General features: G+C 40.3%; 1 protein-coding gene across 29 annotated transcripts in view; it reads right to left on the bottom strand.

The window, feature by feature from the left end:
- The window catches only part of Sorbs2 (sorbin and SH3 domain containing 2), a 315,195-nt gene that overhangs the window by 160,114 nt on the left and 133,124 nt on the right, over positions 1–21,957 (bottom strand). For 28 of the 29 annotated variants that reach the window (XM_036166700.1, XM_036166704.1, XM_036166719.1 and 25 more), the window contains exon 2: positions 7,568–7,706. The exons of the other annotated variant lie outside the window; for it this stretch is intronic. The gene's annotated coding sequence lies outside the window, so the exon portion shown is untranslated. The remainder of the gene's footprint in view (positions 1–7,567; positions 7,707–21,957) is intronic. 29 annotated transcript variants of the gene reach the window in all.

Below are 21,957 nucleotides of genomic sequence, written 5' to 3'. Positions count from 1 at the left end.
CTAATACTAAATTGTCTTTTCATAAGAGTAGAATTTTAAATATAAACTGCAATGAGCTATTAACACACTTCTCTTTGCTGTACTAACAGGTTGTTTCAGCTGGCCTAATCATAAGCCTTGGTTCTTAATAGAATAGGCGTATTCATGCCTTTTCTGGACTCCTTGCATTTTTGCCTACATTTTCCTCTTTATGTAATATAAAAGTTATAACTGGTTATAATTTGTAAATGTTTCCCACAAAAACTAAAATGAATGCTCTGGATTTCACCAACACTCTCCTTCAATAAAAGTAACCAGAGGTCTCTGAGGAAATAGCTGGTTTGTGGATCAGTGAATATACTAAATGAACATGGAGTATTTTGTGGTACCAGAGTTAAAACCTTAAAATGATAGGAGTATGTCAAAGAGACGTCCACATCAATCAACAAAGCCAAGGCCCAAATTAGAATAATGTGAAAGAAGAAAAAGTAATATATCCATGGATTAACTGTGAACTGTGTGAGTTACTATCTCAATCCTGTGACAAAAGCAACTTAGGGGAACAGAAGTGATATAGTCCAACATGGCAGCAAAGGCATAGAGGGAGAAGGAGATGGAGGGTCATATTGCATCCTTAGGCAGAAAGCAGAAAGAGATGAATTCTAGGTTTCTCCTTTTTGTGTAGTCTGAGATCCCAGCCCATGGAATAGTGCTGCCCACATTCAGGGTGGATTTTCATACTTCATTTAACCTAACCTAGATAGTCTTTCGCAAACATGACCAGAAGCTTGTCTGTTTGGTGATTTTTTTTATCTCACCCATTAATATTCAGATCTCAATATTGAGCACTGCATAACTCAAAGTATAAAACAGATGTCCATTTGTTTGTGATGGCATGAATAAATGAGTAGAGTTAAATTAGTAGTTTCAAATATTCCTTGTAGAAGGAAGTCAACCCTTGGGAACTACAGCCTATACAATAACACAGGCCTCAAAGGGTGAGTGAGCCTGTGAAGGTTTTATCCCCTCTGGCTCTTGGCTGTCTGGTCTGGTCACTATGTGAGCAATGATGGCCAAATGACCCCACCAGGGAGCTGCCTGTCCATGTGATAGACTGTATCCACTGGAACTGTGAGCCAAGTTAAACTTTTCCTCCCAGAAGATGTTTCTATCCTGTATTTTATCCCCACAATATGATTAAAAACTTAAACAGTATAACATAGAAAGATGATAAAAGGTGCTTTTATAGGAAAAGAAACATACTGAGTTCTGCCTCAGCCATGTGGTCAAAGACACCATCAGTAGCCATATGCCCTGCTGATAGCATGGACCCATGTGATCTGATGAGAAGAACCCTTGCTCTGAGGTTTCCCTTTCCTAAGCCCAGTTTAATTATGAGAAAAACACATGAAAAGTTTCAATGGGACAGTATACAAAATACCTGACAGGTATTCCCCAGGTATTTTTAAGAGCTGGCACAGCTCTCAAAAACAAGGAAAGAAACTGTCACAGCAAAAAGAAGGCTAAGGAGAAATGGCCAAATGTAATATGATAATCTGGACAGATCCCAGGACAGAGGAAGGTTATTGGGTACAAAGAAGGAGAAAGCATGTGCTTGGTTAAAATAGTATTATCATCAATGAGCTTTATTAATTATAGTGGGGACACCATTTAATGTAAGTTGTACTAAGAAGCATGGAACGTAAGATAGCACTTGTTTTCATAGTTCTTAAGTATAAAGTTGTTCTAAAATGTTTGGTTTAAAAAATATAAATGGTGCCTTCATTTATCATGGTATCTTTCCTTGTTCTTCCACTCTGTTCCTATTCCAGCTCGAACCTCCTACTCCCCTAAGCTCTCATTCCCCTGACCCTTACTCTCCATTACTCCCCCACCCTCAGTTTGCTCATGTAGATCTCATCCATTTCTCCATTGCTGGGTGATCCATGCATCTTTCCTAGGGTCCTCCTTACTAGCTAGCCTCTCTGGAACTGTGGTTTGCAGTCTGGTTATCCTTTGCTTTATCTCTAGTATCCACTTATGAGTGAGTACATACCATGTTCATCCTTCTGAGTCTGGGTTACCTCACTCAGGATGATGTTTTCTAGTTCCATCCCTTTGCCTGCAAACCTCATGATGTCATTGAATCCCCATAGGAGACTTTGCCTTGGAAGAGGTGGGAATGGGGGGTGGGTTGGGAGGGGAAGGCTGGGGGTAGGAAGAAGGAGGACAGGGGAATCTGGCTGATATGTAAAATGAATAGAAACTCTCTTAATAAAAAAAATAAAAAGTATAAATGGAAATCTTGCTCAGTCTATTTGCATTTTAGTGTGAATTAGTCAACAGTAGTTATAAAGCACAAATCTCCTGTGATATCCAAATGCCCATCATCTCCTAGGTCAGACAGAGGGTGTGGGCTAATTCAGTAATGTGTGTGGTTCTTGAAACCCAGAGTTAGCTGTCTGAACCTCTTCTCTCCATTAGCAGCTCAAGAATGACAAATTTATAAGAGAGATTTCTGTTTCTCCTAAACAAAGGCAGAGGAAAATATAAGAGAAGGTCTTAGGAGAAAGAAAAAATATAATGGGACCTGGAGACTCAGGAAAATTCTCTGTCAAGTTCCTGGGAGAGGGAAAGTCTACTTTCTCCTCCAGTCTGGTCCTTTCTCTCTGTTACCCTAGGTGGTAGACCAGTTGGCCAACACTTCCCAATGAGTATAGGGCTGATTCAGAGGTTCATTTCCATCCCACATTCCATGATTCCTCAGGAGAAAGCCCAGAAATGAGAGTGGCAATAAGAAGGCCCCCTGTACCCTTACAGTAATCCCTGCATTTCAACAAGGAATGTGCACATCAGTGTAAAAGGCTGCCTCAGAGAGACAGGCAGACTCTAGAATGACTGTGGGGTGTGGGCATTATAATGATTAAAGTCGTTTTTAATTCCTCTTTCCTTCCCTTCTTCCTCCTGTGATGGTCCTGAAGATCAGCCTCAACTCAGGGTAACACACATACTTGGCAGATGCTCTATCACTGATGACTTACATGCTTAGCCCCTGTATTGTTTCCTATTTCAAATATCCTTATTTGGTTTAAATTGGTGATTTTTCTGAAGATGAGTATATTATCTGTGCTGTGCAAATAATCCTCTTTGATCTGTTGGGAGAGACTCTTTGATCTTGACCTGATCTGAACCACATTATTGGTTTTCTGTTTTCTGCTTAAGAAGAAAAATGTATTATATATCAATTTAGGCTAGTGTAATATATCCTTAGGGAATATATAAGTATGAAATGGCTCATTTATTTCTGGTAGCAAATTAAGCACAAAATGATTTTCGATTTAGAGATATTTGCATTCTTAAATGACAGCTGAAGACATTTGTGAAAAAGCTGTTTAATGATCTAGAGAAACGTGCATATAGAAAAGCTTGGCATTTATTTTTGGTAGGGTATCTTTGCTCTTTTCTTATGAATATTATGGATGATAGACCTGCCTGAAAGATTAAACTCCTGTGCCAGGGTGCATTTAGTGACGTTCTTCTTTGTAGGATAATTATGGGTTGTTTTGTGTTATTTCTTCTAGGACCTGAAGTTGAGCACTTTCTTCTCATTTTGTTGATTCAAGACTATTCAATTCTTATAAGCCCTAAATCTCACAGCAAGAATAGTAAAGCCAGAGCTAGCCCTACATATATTAGTCCAAGTTTGGCTGTTGCTGTCTTATAATGTTTTATGCTTTCTGTAATGTCAAATCAAACAACAGTGATATAGCAAGTTATAAACTTTATCCTTAATAAAAGTACAGTTTGTTGAATTTAAAACTGACTTTAAAGTTTCCAAAAAGAAATCTTCTGGAATTTAATTTGATCAGGAGTCTGTATTCATAAACATCAGTAAGTTTAGTCTAACCAAATCTTTATTGAGGTCACCTATTCACTTCTCTGAAATGTCTTCAGATGGCATCACACACTGTCCAATTAAGAAAATGTCAAGTTGAATCTTAGTTTTCTGGGTGACTTTGTATCTTAGGATGGACTCAATTGTGATGATTTTTCTGAGACTGACCCATCGAAGCTCCACAAGTATGTGGTGACTCTCCAAAGTGGTCCTATTTTTGTTGGGGATATTTAGTATGTCTGGAATCCTAACGCTTGTTGCTTTTAATGAGAGAAATAATACCAAAAATATTTTGACATGCAGCCAGCAAAATTAATATCATCAACAAAGGAATGTTTTCAGATCTGGGGCTTGATCACTTTTGTTTCTGAGGTCACAGATTTGCTACACAAAGGTTGCAAACCCATTTTCCTCTCTCCTCTCTCCACACACATATGTACACACACACACACACATACACACACACACACACACACACACCCCACACAAATGTGCATGCACACACTCAGACTCACAAATACACACAACACACACACACACACACACACACACACACACACACACACACACACACACTTTAACAACCAGCTCCCGTTTGACTGTTCACATACACAGCAGCTTTGGGTGGCCATGCCTTTCTGAGAAGCTGGCTTCATGACTACCCCTTTATTCTCAGTTTACGTTGCAAGGTAACAGAAGCAAATGTTTCAATACTCGCAATGTTCCCTAGGAGTGTATCAACTGAGCAGGCAGGGAAAACATATCTGGGGGAAGTTTATTATTTTTCCACCTCTATATTTGACAGCACCTTTGGAAAGTGAACAAAAGGCGTACTGTCAGGAGGACAGACCTGGACAAAATGTTACTGTTTGTTCTTCACAAGCACAGAGGTATATTTAAGCAAAGAAAGACATTCCATAGCTCTCTTGGGACTTCCTTCCTTTAGCTGAATTAGACCAGCATGTTCACACCACTGTGATTCAAACTGGGATGGAATTTAAAACACAGGCTTCTATTTGCCAGCGCTTAAATACCACAGCTACAGAAGTTCATATTAGACTTCCTCTTGTCCTTAAAATGTCACAGAATATATAGAAAGAAATGTGTCCGCACATGGAATTGCAGTAGAAGTCGTGGAAATAAGAAGTGCCCTTGTTTGGCAGCTTCTATACTTACACAACAAAGCCTCTAAGTCACCAGGAGTCACCTGGCTTCGGATTAGGTTTCCAATCCCTGCTCGCTGACACTCATGAAACTTTTGGCAAACACGGGCTGAGTTTCGAGCAAGGCTAGGTAGAATACTGTGTAACCTATGTGAAACTCAGTGGCCTTGGCAAGGTTTCTCCTTGAGTTTCACATTCGAACAACGCAATGCTTCAAAGTAAAATAAAACCGAGGGGCATACAGGACATCGAATGGCTCATCGGATGGGATCACAGGCTCCCATCTTGAGCACTTCTTTCTTCCTGATGTCTTTGATTTTGCATCTGCACTAACGGCCCTGCTACCGGCTCTGGGAACACATCTAGACCTGGCACTGCTCACCACACCTTCCCCTTGCTAAAAGGGGCCATTCCTGATCCTCAGAGGTCCTTGGCAGCAGTGAAGCCCTCACTCGGAGTATCGGGGGACTCACAAGTTGACCGTTCACAGAAATAAGACCATTGATGTGTTCTTCATAATGTAGATTACAAGATTCAAGTAGCAAGGCCATGATGCTGACCCTTTCCCAGGCTTTCCTACTATAATCCACGCACTGGAGAGGAGAACTCCATGAGCTTCTACTTGAGGAGGAACATTCCTGGAACACTGTCTCTCCCTATGCCTCCTCCGAGTCCTGTCTGGTGGCTGTTGGCTTCTTCTCTTTACAAGGGTCACAGAACAGACTGCGTCAGCCCTGTAGAGTCACAGTCTGAGACTTTACAGCCTCTTCCTGACAGGATTAGGCTCCTAGCCTTCAACAGAACAGGAACAATATTACCAAGGGTAGGCAGAACAGTAGCCAACAGGGAGCTTTGAAAATATTCAATGCTTTGGAGAAGAAAAGAGCAGGAAGCAAAGGCTTTGAAAGTCAAGACAATATTTTCAACTGATTGATGATTAGTAAAAGTGTTAAGATTTCATCCATTTTAAGAAGCAATTTTTGTTTTGTTAAATTCTTCATCCCATACATCAAAGAAGTTTCACTAAAACTTTTGGCTACTGAAGATTTTCTTTTTTAATTTATTTTACTTTTATTTTCTTCTGCCTTTTTCTTTTGTCTTATTCTTTTTGTTACTCAAAAGGTCACCATGCCATTGAAATACATGGTGGTTTTTTTTTTTTTTTTTTAACCAAAACTCTTTTGGTAAAAAGCATCTTGAAATGCCAAGGATTTCCATGCTCATCGTTTCAAAAGCAACAATTAGGTCTCAAGGCACATGGTAATTTGGGGGAAGCAAGAGACTCCAGCAGGAGTTGAGAGAATTGCTTCTGTGAACTTCTTTGATATTTGGTTTTAGATATCCTGAGCTGTGAATTGTTAGAACAGTGGTTCTCAGACTGTGGGTCGTGACCCCTGGGGGGTGTGGAATGACCCTCTCTCACCGGGGTGTCTTAAGACCATTGTAAAACACAGATGTTTACATTACATTTCATGACAGTAGCAAAATTAGTTATAAAGTAGCAATGAACATAATTTTATGATTGGGGTCACCACTACACCAGGCACTGTATTAAAACTGTAGCATTAGGAAGATTGAGAACCATTGTATTAGACAGTCAATGTAATGAAAGTGCCTTGCAGGAGAACATTTTTCTTTATATTTCAAGTTCCTTTAGAAATAAAATCTAAATCGTAGCAGCAGAAGATGCTAAGCCAGTAAATTATCTGAAGGAATTGCTATCAAAGCATTAAGGGGAAAAAGAAGCATTTTTACTGGACATAGTAAATACTCACAATCAAAGTAAATGGTATGGTTGAGGCCAAAGTCCACAGATCAAAGTACTCCGCAAAATGTCAAGTACAAGCATAAGGGGGAGGGGGTGGGGGAGCCAGAATACTATCCAAAAACTGTACTGTCAAAAAACCCATCAGAAAATCTACCTCATAAGAGAGTAGCTTAGCTAAATTTCAGCTTGGGGAAGGGGTTCTCAAAAATCAGTCACCCCAAAGTGCACTAGAAATCTAAAACCCAACAACAATAATAATGATGTTGATAATAATCATTATCCAGTCTCCCAAACTTTTCATTCCACGCCAGCTGTGAATAAAATGCTTAAGACAGGAACACACTGTAATACAGCCGCCTCACTGTCTACCAAAGGCAGTTGCTAATACATTGTCTTTCCTCAGGTGGGCTGCATCTTCCTTAAAGAATACCTTCAGAAAGTTAAAATAAGAAAGCAGTCTAAACAAGGAAATGATGGTGTCTAGACGTCCTCTCACCTCTGTGGCAGACACTGGTAATGAGGACTCTGGGGCAGTGCTCAGCAAGAGGAGGGTCTGTGCGGCAGCCACCGGGGACACAGGGCTTTAGGTAAAGTTTACAATTATACTCGCAAAAAAAAATGTGCGATGCTGCCACTGCATCCCAGAACACAGGGTCTACTTGGGACTCCCTTGGCCTCCTCCTCTGTTCACTATAAAGGTATTTTAGAGACACTAGTCATGACCACACCAGAAAAGAAGTCATTCCAGAGCAAAAGCCTTACCTTGAAGAGGCTGAAATTCACAGTTGCTCCAACAGAGGAAGCGCAGGTCAGGGGCCTTTTCCGTGTAGAGATTGTGTATGTAGCCCTTTTTAAAAGGTCTTGACCTCCAGAGGTTTAAGATTAAGTGCAATCCAATCGTCTGCAGGGAGGAAAAGGGGGACTGGGGGTCAGGAGAGAAGGCAAATGGGAGAGGCAAGGAACTTCAGCTGCTGGGTGGTGCTCCTGGCCTGAGAGCATTTGAGCTATTTTCAGCGTTACCAGCAGCTGGACTTGTCTGCAAAGGGATGAAAATGCCTTGCCCGAATCACCACCCCCACCTTGGGGGGGAAAGCCAACACAAACCAGGAAACCCACAACAGCTTGGTTCATTGTGCAAATATTCATTGAAATTTTGAGGGAAACTGAAAGCTCTATTGAACACACACACACACACACACACACACACACACACACATTTGACTGAATCTTAAAGGAACACAGCTCCTTGCTCCACCCCTGAAGTTTTCAGAAGGGTTTACCGGATCAGTAGAAAGTAAGAGGCTATGGCGCATTGGCAAGGGGACTTCTGATTACCCCCTTGCTTGCTCACAATGGGTCTTAAGGCAATGTTTTAGGTCTCTTAGGTAGGAACATCAGCTACCAGCCTATTAGTCTTAAGGCCACAGGCAAATGGTTTCCTTCTAGCACACACCTACATGTCCACTTTAACTATGCTATTTTTGAAAGCTACCGGGTTAAGCTGATGACATTTCTTATCTGTTGGCTAAGGCTGGGGACCATCCAGTGACATGCTGCAGAGAGGCTTCTGCCGCCACAAGCCCAGTGGGGTGGGGGTGGGGGAGAAATAACCATTCACACTGGGTCACCATGATGGGCAAACTTAGAGGACTTTTACTGGGTTTTCAGAATGAATAGCTACAAGCTAGAAGTTGTATGCCTGCATTCATTCACTTTGTGGCAATTCATTCATTTGATGTGGTAAGCATTTCTCAGCTCACTGTAGGCTGGGAACTCTGTGAATACAACAAGGGGCAGATCAACATTGCCTTGGCATTTACAGATTTATTATACTCAGGCTGTCAGAGTAAAAACAGAGCCAAGGTCTTTTTCTACCAAGACCGAAGGAAAGGACTGTGAGTGCACACTTCTTTCAGCAGGCCTCCCCTATGTCACTTGTCCTATCTACTGTCTATTGCTGTGATAAACACCATGACCAAAAGCAAACTGAGGAGAGGAAAGGCTTGATTTTATCTTACAGATCACAGTCCTTCAGTGAAGGAAGCCAGGGCAGGAACTCAAGGCACAAACCTGAAGCAAAGACTCATGCTCACTGGCTTGCTCAGCCTGCTTTCCTGTGTAACCCAGGACCACCTGTCCAAGAGTGGCACCGCCCACAGTGGGCTGGGTCTTCTCATATCAATCACTGATTTAAAAAATGCCGTACAAGCTTGTCCACAGGCAATCTCTCAACTATGGTCCCCTCTTCCCAGAAGCCCCTAGCATGTGTCAAAGAACTAGGCAGCACTTCCACTGGGAATGGAAGGTGGTGGCCCTACCAAATACTGCAACATTATTTTTAAAGCCTTGATTCTATAAAGATGAATTCCCCTAATCTTTTTTTTTTTTCTTCCATGTATCTGGCAATACAGAAACGTGTGAATAGTCAGAAAGCCATGCTGTACTCAAGAGCTACAAGAAGATTCGCCAGCTGTTTTGTGCTTTGTTTTGAGACAAATACAATTCCTTGGCTGCATTAATGACATTGGGAATGGCTTTTTAAAACATAGTGGGGCCAAGCATGGTGGAGAGCAATGTCATGTGACTCATTTCAGCATATGTTGTAATGGTGAAATATTTCAGCTGAGTTCATCATATACTATAATGAGGCAGATATTCTAATTTAAAAAAAAAAAAACCTGACTTAAATTTGAGGTATCTAATTATAAGCTTAAATAGAGTTAGCTTTGATTTTAAAATATTTATCAGTTTTAAAATGCCATTGTAGAATACTGCACTTTTCCGCTTGACTAAATAGACTTATTTTACCAAGCATTACTTAACTACCAGTCTAAAATAGATTTAACTTGTTTTACTTCTTGAATGACAATTCTACCAATAAAGATTTGAGATCTAGTCTCAGACAAGCTTCTTAAAATTATTATTTTTCTTTTCTCCGTACAATAGTTGATTTACAAAAAGAAACATTTTTTAAAATGTGGCTCCTTGAGAAACTGTAAGTGTTAATGAAACAGATAAGAAAGACGATCTGCATACTAAGTCAGCCATGGTTACTCCTTCTCAGCCGCCTGCTTCCCCCCTAACCCCACGAGAAGCCTCATTGCCTTACTGTGGTCATGGTACCTCAAAATCTGCACTCAAACAAAGAGGTTATGGGCCTGGTCCCGGCTTCCACTTAACATCAATCCTGTGGCACACTGTGTCTCGCCAGAGTCTCCTTTGGTCCCAAAGATCCTGAGCCAGGATCTGAACAGCTCCTTCCAACGTGTTTGGCATCCCAGAGAGCAAATTAGACTTCAAGCTTATTTTAAAATGGTAAAGGATGGCCAATTTTGGTTTTTCCATATAACCATTGTGACTTTTATCTCAATGGCAATACTAATTACATTCATTCAAATTCTCTTTTCTTTTTAATATAAATCAGTTTCAAATAATTCATCAATGACTATATTTAGGTGAACCTCTGCCTTCATCTGGAGATGTGAGAAGCAATAGGTAAAATATCTGGGCAGAGATGTGGGCTCTAAGAAACAAGGCTGGACCCTGACATGAGAACCCTGATGAAAATCCAAAGTGGGGCCGGTTGCTTCAGTAGTAACTGAATGTCTTACATTCTGTGTAAGCACAAAATAGGCTTCCAATGCTACAACATGAATAATCTTTCCAATGGAGATTAGTGAGCACAATGTAGAAGCGAATGATGAAAGGCTAATCACTTGGGCATTTTCTTTTCTCCTTCCAAATGCTTAGCAAGAATCTAGATGGTTCTGAGATCAACGTTGCATTAGAACCATGCCCACTTAGACACAGTTTGCGTAGACCAAACCGTCCTAGATGATATTCACACCCCAAGGGAAAATCTTGTTAACTCACATAACACCCCAATTAGAACCACTGGTAAGGCAGATATATGATTATGATTTGGGAGAGAGAGAGAGAGAGAGAGAGAGAGAGAGAGAGAGAGAGAGAGAGAGAGAGAGACTGTCTTTTTGTTATTCTTTCCTAAATCGTTGTACCATCCTAAATAAATGAAATGCCGGCTTTGAGTTTAATAACCTCATCAGCCTTTCAAATGCACTCCTCACTGTTGCAAGTGGCCCCAGAGGGCTCAGTGTTCTAGAGAACTTCATGAAAATAAATCCCCACGGGAAGGAACATCTGGGCTCACATTGGCACCCTTTAAGGGTTTCCACTCAGGCTGCAGCTCTGTGGCACGGCTCTAGTATACCACAGGGGTGGCTCTGGGTCCATCCCCCAGCACAACAAAACAGACAGACAGAGACAAAGAAGAGACAAACAAGATGATCCCACAACAGTTTTCACTAAGGGCCTTACTTTTCAGGTGTTTTGTTTGTTGTTTGTTTTCTTTTGTTGTTTTTGTTTTTTTGGTGGGAGTAATTTTAGAAACACTTTAAAAGCATGTAATGACTCAAGGCTCAATGTGTGGCTACATTTAGCAATTACTTTTAGATAGCATGATGGTTTTCAAGAATTTTTCTGTGCAACCTTCAATTCATGTAGTTTGGAATTTTTAAAAATTTGCTTTCTCAAGAGAACTCAGACTTCTCAATCGATGCCTCCTCATACCCTATTATCTGGGAGGGTCTGAGGAGGAAGGAAGCAGATGTCATTTTCCCAGGAATATTGTTTTCAAGAGCTCGCCCCTTTGGAAAGTGAGTTGCGCTCAGGATACCCGAAGACTTCCGTGGTCTTCCTCAGTTTAGCAGCATTGTCTAATCCAGGAGAACAACGTTTCATTCTCTCAGGCAAATGAGTTAGTGTTTGAGGCAGCAAGAACATCCAAAACATGGGCATGGATTTCAAGGATGTATTGAAAAGGATGTCAGTCAGATTTTCTTACCACAGAGCCTACAGAAATCTGATAAAACCGAATTAAAGGAAGGCGTGCAAGAGATTGTAAAATACAGCTCAAGTTGGGCACTGTGGTTTGCTTCTGCCATCCTCATCAAAGTGAAGTGTGGGCAAGAAAAACGTTGCTCTTAGTTTCATTGTGCAGTATGTATCCCTCAGCTCATTCTCAGGTCTGCTGTGCCCTGAACAAAATCCTAAGTCGGGAAACTGGACTCCAAGACCAGAGCCTGATCACGCACAAAGCCCTTCTTTGCACTTGCACTCTGAGCTAAACTGTAAGTCCTAACCAGCACTAGACTCTGTTTTTATTTGTGGGGGTCACGCACGTTCTAGAATGCAGACTCCAGAGAGTGTCGGAAGTGGCTTAGAATAGAGGAGGCGGTCCACTCTGAACCGCCTGGGTGCTTGCTGGTGGGAGAAATCCACCTATCTTTTGAAGTCTCATAAGTTTTCCCTGTTGATTATTCTTAAATAAGTATATAGGAGAAACTGAGACTGATTTTCTTCCCACTATAACACATACATACATACATACATACATACATACAATACACAGAAAAACAGTCACACATCCACACTGCACAGAATGTTAGAGAAGTCTTTATAAATGATAAAAGTCAACTATAAAAACCAGTTTACCAGTATTCAAAAGTTAGCAGGGCTGGGGGTACACAAGGGAAGACCTAGGGGAAGAGCAAGTTCAATGCCAGTCTGGGCTACATAGCCAGATTCTGCCTCATAGCTAAATAAATAAACAAACAAATAAATAGTGAAACAAACAAATAGGCCCTATGAAGTACATAATAAAATAAAAACTTCTCCCCATATGAATGTAGGTTGGACATAAGAGTGTGTCCATGTTATGACTTCCCTAAACCAAAACCTTCCTACCTATTTCTGTGGTCCCTTGGCATGCTCATCCACACAGGCACAAATCCACCTGTAGCTCAGCGCTCCCTATCAGTCCCTTTTTTCTCAGATGGGACAGACAAGGCTGTGGAGCTAGATGCCCAGGATCAAATCACCTCTGGATTTCCACAGTTCCTTTGTCTACTGCAGTATGCCTACAAAAACCTCTCGTGTTCCTGACATTACACAAAGAAGTCAGGGAGCGTCAGCATTAGCCAGCAAAGTCAACCTCCCACAAATACCAACAATGGTTCTATCACAAAAGGAAACGGCAGAAATGAACTCTTTGGGAGACATGCTAAAAAAATGAGTGAACTTAACTCAATTTTACGAAAAAATAATGGAATGGTTGAATATTCCTTTGTGTCCTCTGGGCTGAACCAGTTTAGACCGGTTTATGGACACAGACAGGGAAGGATGTCTAACCTGCCAGTGGTGTGTCCAGACAGCTGTGAGACATCTTAGTTTTAGAAAATGTTCTCATTTTCCCCCAGCAGCCAGTGCCAGCATTTTCTCATCAAGTGATTCTTTCTTTAAAGATTATTTTGCCTAAGGATCCTCCTTGAGTCTATTTCTTTTCTTTTTCTTTTCTTTTTACAATCAAATCAACATTTCATATTTATTGCACCCATCAATAAACATCCCATGTTTATTGTGTTTTAGAACATGCTTGTGGGCCACACTGCTTACTACATATCGAGGGCATGTTTTCTGCTTCCTTCATTAAGAAGGAGTCTGGCGAGCATACATGTTTAGAAACTTGTTTTCCCATACTTCCTGTATTCATGCTGGCTAATAAGCTACACAACATGGAAAATGTCGCACACACAATAACTACACAAACTCTCCCCAGCAGGCTGCTTTTGGTCCTGTGCCATTTTGCCTTGTACTCCTATTAGGACTGAGATGACCTGCTCTCTCAGGAAGCCCACATTAAAGGCCAGATAATGGAGGTGAACCCATACCAGACTGCCTTTGCTTGAGCTCCTTGTCTGAAGCAAATCCAGCCTGTCAGAGGCTTTCAGAGCTATGCAGAGTTATCCTGCTTTTTGAAGCTGGACTCAATAAACGCAACCGTCTAAGAACAACTTTATTACATCAGGCTGGCTGAAAGATAGCAAAGACTATTAGGCCTGCCATTAAGATACCATGTAAAAATAGATTCAGAAGTGTAACTTCTAGATATCAACACTAGCATTCAAAACTGCCATTGCATTAGGTTTCGGGCCCACTGGAGTAAAGAATGGCATGGAAAATCTACTCAGGATGCCTAAAGCCATAGCAGGTTCAACATTTGATATATTTCTCCCATTTTTTTTCTAAATGCAGTAAAGTGTTCGGCTTTTCTAAACTCTACAGCTAATGGCCAGTGATGCCAAGAAGACTAAGAACACAGGGCTAATTGTCAGGAAACCCAGAACAGGAACCCAGTGTTTATCCTGTTCTTGGTGGACATGGCCAGATCATTGTTCAGAAAACTTTGAACAGGGTCACTTACGCAGCTTACCCAAGCTTTCAAAATCTCAACTGAAAGATGGAATTTTTCCTTGTTACAGAAAAGACAGTTTGAAGACGTATTCCTGGCCGGTAATAACAGTTCCACTTGTGCCTTTCTGAGAACTGTGGATGCTGCCACTCATGACTGAAGAACAGCGATACCGGATGAGGAAGCCTACTGTTTCCCAGAACTCAAAACATGTGATGACTTACATGGGAATGATTCTCAGGATTCCTGCTTTGTTTGTTTGTTTTTTTTTGTTTTCTGATTAAATGCCTCAGTTGAAGGAATAAAGATAAATGATTAACACATTTGATCTTAGAGCAGGGAGTCACATACACATTTTTTTTTTTTTAATATTTTTAAGAACCAAGGGACCTGGCTGCTACTGTAGACTCTGACCGTGGTTTCTGACTATTATAGGCAATTTGATAACATGTGCTTCAGATGTTGTTTTTGGGCTTCTATAGCTATGGTGAAAGACCATGACCAAAAGCAATTTGAGGAGGAAAGGGTTTATTTGGCATATATATCCTGAATCACAGTGCATTGAGAGAAGTCAAGGCAGGAACTCAAAAACAGGGCAGGAACCTAGAGGCAGGAGCGGATGCAGAGGCTATGGAGGAGTGCTGCTTTCTGGCTTGTTCCTTGTGGCTTGCTCAGCCTGCTTTCTTATGAAACCCAGGGCCACCAGCTCAGGAGTAGCCCCACACACAATGGCCTCAGCTGCCCACCCCCATCACTAATTAAGAAAATTCTCTACAGTCTTGCCCATAGCCCCAGCTTATGGATGTATTTTCTCCACTGAGTTTCTTTCATCTCAGGTGACTCTAGCTTGTGCTGAGATGACAGATGTCTTAACAATAAAATAAGAACCATCATGGCATTTTACTCCTTTGCCATACAAGTCCAATGAGTTAACATGTAAAAAGCTATTCAGGCAGTGCTGGTACACAGTCGGTGCCACCTAACTGGTGGTTGCTGCTGTGGCTTATCTTCATCCCTTTGGTGACACACAGTACTGTAGTTATGTAGTATGGCTCTCAGCACAGTTCTGTGTTAAAATTCTCCTTCTGCACTGTTTCAGCTCCTTGCTTTGGCACATTGGAACCCCAATTCCTTCACTTTGGAAATGGGATACAATCCACAACCTGAGAGTGTTTTATAAGGGCTGAAGAAATCACTCCTGGTACACAGTAATCATTAGACAGTGGATTTTCAAAAGCTGCATAGAAAAATGTTTTCTAAATGTAATAATTTGGCTGCAAAAATTTAAGCACTTTTAGTTTGCTGATGGGAAAGTGAAGTGGGTTGGGCCCACCTGGATATTGAATTTAATTTCCTCATAATTTATTTCAGATAGCTCACATTCTGGGTTTTGTTTTTTCCTATTTTAATTTTAAATAAGAGTTCATGGACTTGTCAGGCAACGGAATTAAGAAATCCTCATCTCGACCTAGTTTTGTCCTGTGGTTGATTGATTGGAGAGTCTCTTTAAATCAATGGCATTATCATCTCGTATGTTAGGTAGAAGGCAGAAGTGGAATGCTATTGGTATTAAAAGGAACGGCTTGGAGAAAGCAGAAGTGAATCTCTCCCACCCTTTGCAGATTTATAAGCCTGGGCATCTTGTTACAAGCACACACTAACCTATGTTGGTTGACTATAATTACAACTAATGATAGCTGAAGTCCAATAGCTGTCTACTAAAGTGGTGATGACCTTGCCAAAGGGAGGAATGGCATCTTTTAGAATCAGGCAGTGCTGTGCTCTGGCCTTTGCTTCCCCAGTGGCAAAGCATGCTATTTCAGGGGAGTTATTTGATAAAACAGAAAACACAGACAACAGTGTCTACCTGTTTAAGAACGTTTTGAGAAAATTAAATGAGCCTGTGAAAAGTGACTCCAAGTAAGGGTGCTGTAGAAAGAGATTTCCTATCATGGTAGCCATTGGATTTCCTCCTAATAGACTGTAAATTCTTGGAAGACAGACCTTGTTTTTGAAAACTGGCATGTAGGACCAGTGAGATGGTTAGCAGGTCAGCACTCGCTGCCAAGCCTGCCAATCTGAACTCTGTCCCTGGAACCTACATGGAGGGAGAAGAGAACTGAGTCCTGTAAGCCCTATTTGTGTGGGCTGTAAGCATGTTTATCCATAACCCCCCCAACCACAAATAAAGAAAGAAAAGCAAAAAGCCTTGAATATAGTTAGCTCTTTGTACAGCACCTGGTCACTATAGGTAATGGGTGAACATATGATCAAATAAAGGACTAACATAAAAGGAAAATTTAAAAAACAGCAAAAATGAATAAAAGGTGACTTAAGTGAAAACAGGTATTGGCTAATTGAATAGACACGCTAGAAAGGAAATCTGATAAATGGTAAATAAAAACCATTTTCTTCACAGGACTTAGAGAGGAGAGGTAGTCTGTAAAGGACAGAGAAAGGTTGTCACATTGATGGTCATATTATCTGAGGGTATTATACACAACATCTTGAAGTGGAATTATCATATTTCTGTGTGTTGTTTTGTTATTTTATAGAAAGATGGTAATTACCGTAGGACCTTGATGTCTATGAGTACTGTCTACTTTAATTAAACTCAGAGGCATTTTATGTGAACCTCACTTCTAAATCCTGTCTACTCCTCTACCCCTATTCTGTGTCTCCCCTGACATTATCTTCACCTTAAGAACTCATGATTTTTTTATGGCAAATTCCAAGAGATGCATCTATAGATACACTTAGTATGTTATTCCTAAGTCTGGCACATTCTGTAGACTTCGAGGACCAATTCTAACTTTAAGTATCAGGGTTACTTTTCATGTATTCTTTTTTTTTCCCTTGGTTTTTTGAGACAGGGTTTCTCTGTGTAGCTTTGCACCTTTCCTGGAACTTGCTCTTTAGCCCAGGCTGGCCTTGAACTCACAGAGATCCACCAGCCTCTGCCTCCCGAGTGCTGGGATTAAAGGAGTGCACCACCACTGCCCAGCCCAGCTATATATTCTTAAATAATGGCTGGAAGAAACATCCAAAGCCAACAAGCGTTCACATGTTGAAAATTGGAGTGTGAAGAATGAATATATAGGAAAACCGTCACTGAATGAGCATCTGAGAGACATTGTTCCTGTCCGAGACAGAAGGCCACACACAGCACCAATCGCTTATTTGGGATGGGCTAGTGTTCCCAAAGGTTCCTGTGGATTTGTGCCATGTGCACCAGGGCTGTGCCAGTGCCAACTGCTACTTTCTTAGCTGGGGAACAGTCTTGATTGAGACTTGCTGTTCAAACCCTGATGCACTTGCTGGGCACAACAGCTCACTCATTTAAGTATCCGGTGCTAGCTTTGATGGAGCAACAAAAAGAGGCTTCTATGGAGGAAAGAAAAGAGACACCAGCAGCAGAGGCAATGAGGGCTGCAATAATTTGAGACAGGAGGAATAGAATATCTTCTAAAGAGAAAGACAAAATTTGGAGCATTGAGGTTGAAAATGAGGCATTAAGAGACACTTGAGTAGGGCAAAATGAGCTCAGAATCAGTTGTCAAAGGAGAAGATGTTATGTAGGATAATTAGGAAAAAAAAGGATGCAAGAAGTGAGGTAATTCTTAGAAATAAACTAATTCTGTGAATGTGAGGATTACTTAGTCAAATGCTTCTGGAAACACAAAAGAAACTCACAGCTGCAATAATTTTAGAGCATTCTACTGTGGTTTGTTTATTGGTTAAGTCTAAAAGTTATACCATGTAATGAATCTTACCTGCAAAGACAGATAAGGAGGTCAGAATTCAGGTTGGCCTTGGGCTTGTATACACAGTGCTGGGGAAGGAAGAGGAAGCAGACAGTCCAGGACAAATGGTGCCCATCATTTTACTCACCCTGAACTGCAAGCTCTGGCGGTTCGATCATTCTGTAACATGAACTCTATGTTCGTGTTACTTGATTAGGATCTGCCTAGCCACCTGGCCTCTTTAAAAGACTCCCACACATTTAAACACACCTTCGAGCCTCCAAACTGGACTTAGGCATCACGTTCTATTTGGGGTAGCTACAAAGGTTCTGGAAATTTCAAGTTGTAACAAACACCATGACCTATAAACTTAAGAACATGAGCTAGTGTGTACAGGATTCCAGGGTTACAGGCTGTGGGCTCCAATTATTCCTTCAGGTGTTTGACTTACTGATTCAGACCAGGTCAGGTCAAATTTATTGTGTGTGTGTGTGTGTGTTTTTTCTCGTCCTTCAGTTAAAATAATAACCAATGTTCTTTATAATCCTCAAAAATCAGCCTAAGGTCTATTTCTGAGGACTACTTTTATACCACCCTGAGATAACCAATAGATAGTTTTGTTGTTGTTTTTTTTTATTTAGAGGAAATGAGCTGATTTTCTTCTTTTAACCAGCCCTATAGAGAACACCCTGTTCTCATTTATCTCATTCATTTTATCCAGATGAACTAATTACAAAGCTACTCAGAGTTTACAGTTTCCATGAAGGTGTCATTAAAAATAAAGACATAATAACTTCATTACTTATCAACATACAATTTGTCAAATTAATAAAATATTTATAATAATACCTTGCACATTATATAACTACATAGACTACATTATATACTATTAGTAGTTACATACAATTGAAGATAATTAAATTGATTTCATAAGAAATTATGTAAATATAGTATAACAAATTTACATTTACATTCTTTTCTCATTTAACTTTTAAAGAGGCAAACTTATATTGTGCCTTCAGAATATATTCATTTGTTACAACAGAGTCATTTGAAGGAGAAATCATAATGTACCATCCTGATTATTGATGCAATACTTGATGACATTCCTCTTTTAAGAATTTAAAGTTTGGGGCTGGAGAGATGGCTCAGTGGTTAAGAGCACTGGCTATTCTTCCAGAGGACCTGGGTTCAATTCCCAGCACCCACATGGCAGCTTAGCACTGTCTGTAACTCTAGTTCCAGGGTATTTGACACCCTCACACACACAGAAGACAGACTGATGGACATGCAGGCCAAATACCAATGCACATAAAATTTTTAAAAAATGAAAAAGAATTTAAAGTTCATGAAGATGGTCAAGATGAAGGCTTGTTAAGCAGTTTACAAATCTTGCTTCTGGACCATTTTCTCACTGTTTTTCTCAATGTGTTTAGAAATTTCTTTTGACTCTGAAGTTTCTTCCCATATAGTAATAACATCAAACTTGAGCTACTCTGAAGTTGGAGTGAGTGATTCCACAACACTGGCTTAATTTGACATTTGTGTTTTGCTGAAAAACAATGTACTTATCATACCACAAAGGGTTATGAATGGCACTTGCTAATCTCTAGGCTAAGAAAGCCTCTCTAATTTCATAGCTTCCAAAGAGATATGGAGCTTTATTCCTGATTACACTTATTTCTACCCACTGCTCTGGTGGTTATATTAACTTGTCCTAAGAGAAACAAACGCTGGGATAAAAATGTAAAACTCATGAACAATGAAAGAGGTAGACCAGAAGTCTATTAAGACAGCTTCTATATTCACAAAGACACATTGCAGTTGAAATGTTCCCAATGCTCTCTCACATTGTGGTTTTCCAAGTAAAATACAGATCTCTGAGCCATTTCATCTGTTGGATGTTTTCTAATAACTTGGCTTAAATTGTTAAGAGCTGTAAAATTCAGGGATTATTGCAAGGTACCCAAGGAGATGGATGTCTCTAAAATTGTAATGGTTTTCACATGAAGAGAGCCAATACAGACTCTAATTTTATTTGTGATTTATACAGCCAGTTACACTTATAAATGCTCTCTCCACAGAAAAGGAATTTTGCATTTGAATGTTAGGAATGTTAATATCCTTGTTCATACACCAGTCCCTTGGACTGACAGAATGTGCCTATTAGTTCACAAAGACTCTAAAATATGTTTATCCCTTCACAACTGATGGGATTCACTTGGGACTCAGCTAAATGAGTGCCCATGGTTGCCTGAAATGAGCAACATTTGTAACCAGGCATTGATTCTGTACCATTGTAATTATTTCCATCTCCCATGTCTCACACATGGACAGAAGGGAGGACTTGGGTACTCATTATGAATATTTTACAGTGTCTAACTTCTGAAAAATTTGAGTAATCAATTGAAGGCCTTGAGTAGGATACAGAAGTAATCCAAGAAAATCACTGTACCTTAAGGGTATAACATGTTGGTGCTTATTAAAATAATCTTTCTTGTAAGCAACTTTAATGTCTTAGTTGCTAATTCTGAAAGCATGCTGATTTTAGCATGACTTTAAAGCTACATACCTCCACTCAAGTTAGTAAGAGCAGACCTTTACCACATGCTACATGTCACATTTTACTACTCTCCAAAGGCATGTATAACTCTATCACCCATGTGAGAAGAAAATATGGGGAACACATTTGCTAACGCAGTAAACATCTAGCAAAAATATGTTTTGTTTATGCAGATTCATAATTAATCAGATAACAGAGCTGCTATGGGGTGGTCTTTCTGCATGCTTTGAATATGTATTGCTCCTATTGGTTAATAAATAAATCTGCATTGGCCTATGGCAGGGCAGGATGGAGCCAGGTGGGAAATCCAAGAGAGAGAGAGAAGAAAGGCAAAGTCAGAGGAGATGCTCCAAGCTGTCTCCAGGAGAAGCAAGATGTGAGAGAACAGGTAATGCCACAAAGACATGTGGCAAAACATAGATTAATAGGAATGGACTGAGTTAAGTTTAAGAGCTAGCTAGCAAGAAGCCTGAGCCATAGACCAGTTTGTAATTAATACAAGCTTCTGTGTGATTACTTGGGACCACAGGGCTGTGGGACCGGGTGGGACAGAAACTTCCACCTACAGGGAACCTCCGGTACAAAGCGACCGACAAATAAACCTTAACAGACTAGAAGCTCCATGGGGACATGGACCTTCACCTGTTCACATAGTATGTTATCCTAGTTCATGATGAAACTTAACTCGTGATGATGAAAAATGCACGAGAGGATGAAGCATGAACACAGCTAGCCATGGCCACACCCTATGATGTGAACTGAGCACCAAAGTCTTGTAAAGAACCAGTTCAATTACTATGCCCTTTTTTTCCCCCCTGACTTTATTTTATTAGTTTTCATAATGGGGACCCCAACCAAAGGCTCATGCATGCTAGGCAGATTCTTCTACTGAGCTACATTTCCAGTCTTTTTTCTTCCTCTAAAGGGGTAGGATGAGTTCTCTTCCCCAGTATGTTAGTATGTACATGTGCAACGAATCTTATAAAAGTTAGTGTTCAAACTTGCTATTTACAGTACTAGATACTTCCCTAAAAATGTGTAGACAGCAAGATGGTTGTTCTCCCAAGGCACATGCTTTCTAGTGTCCCATTTTTCTTCTCTAGATTTTTCTCAATGGTCAACAAAGGGAAACTACTTGACACAAGCATTGGTACAAGCCTGTTGATTATTTTTGAACTTCATTTGAACTTATTCAGCTCCAAAGTAGGACTAATCATTTTTAATCCAGGGTAAATCTTCATTGCCGGCAAACACAGGAGTCTGCTGACATTACACACAGAATGTCAAGTTAGCAGCTATCAGTTTTCCAGTAGTACACATACAGTGGATGCTAATTTTAAAAATAAATGGAACTGATAAAGGATTTACATGCAGACAGCTTGACTTTTTTCTATTGCTTTGTCTTGTAACATCATAATTAGCTATCAAAATGTCAGTCAGGGCCTCATGTATTTACTTTGGTTTCTTTAGGTGCAGCTCCTTATTTTTAAATTTTTGAAACTTGAACTAGATTTAAAAAGTATAGAAAAGCAGGCAAGTGATCTATCTCAGTTGGTAGACTACTTGCCTAACATGCAGC

Source organism: Onychomys torridus, chromosome 17 (assembly GCF_903995425.1).
Source record: "Onychomys torridus chromosome 17, mOncTor1.1, whole genome shotgun sequence".
Taxonomy (NCBI): Eukaryota; Metazoa; Chordata; class Mammalia; order Rodentia; family Cricetidae; genus Onychomys; species Onychomys torridus.
Note: the sequence above shows the minus strand (reverse complement) of the source record. Positions and strands in the feature narration are given on the sequence as shown.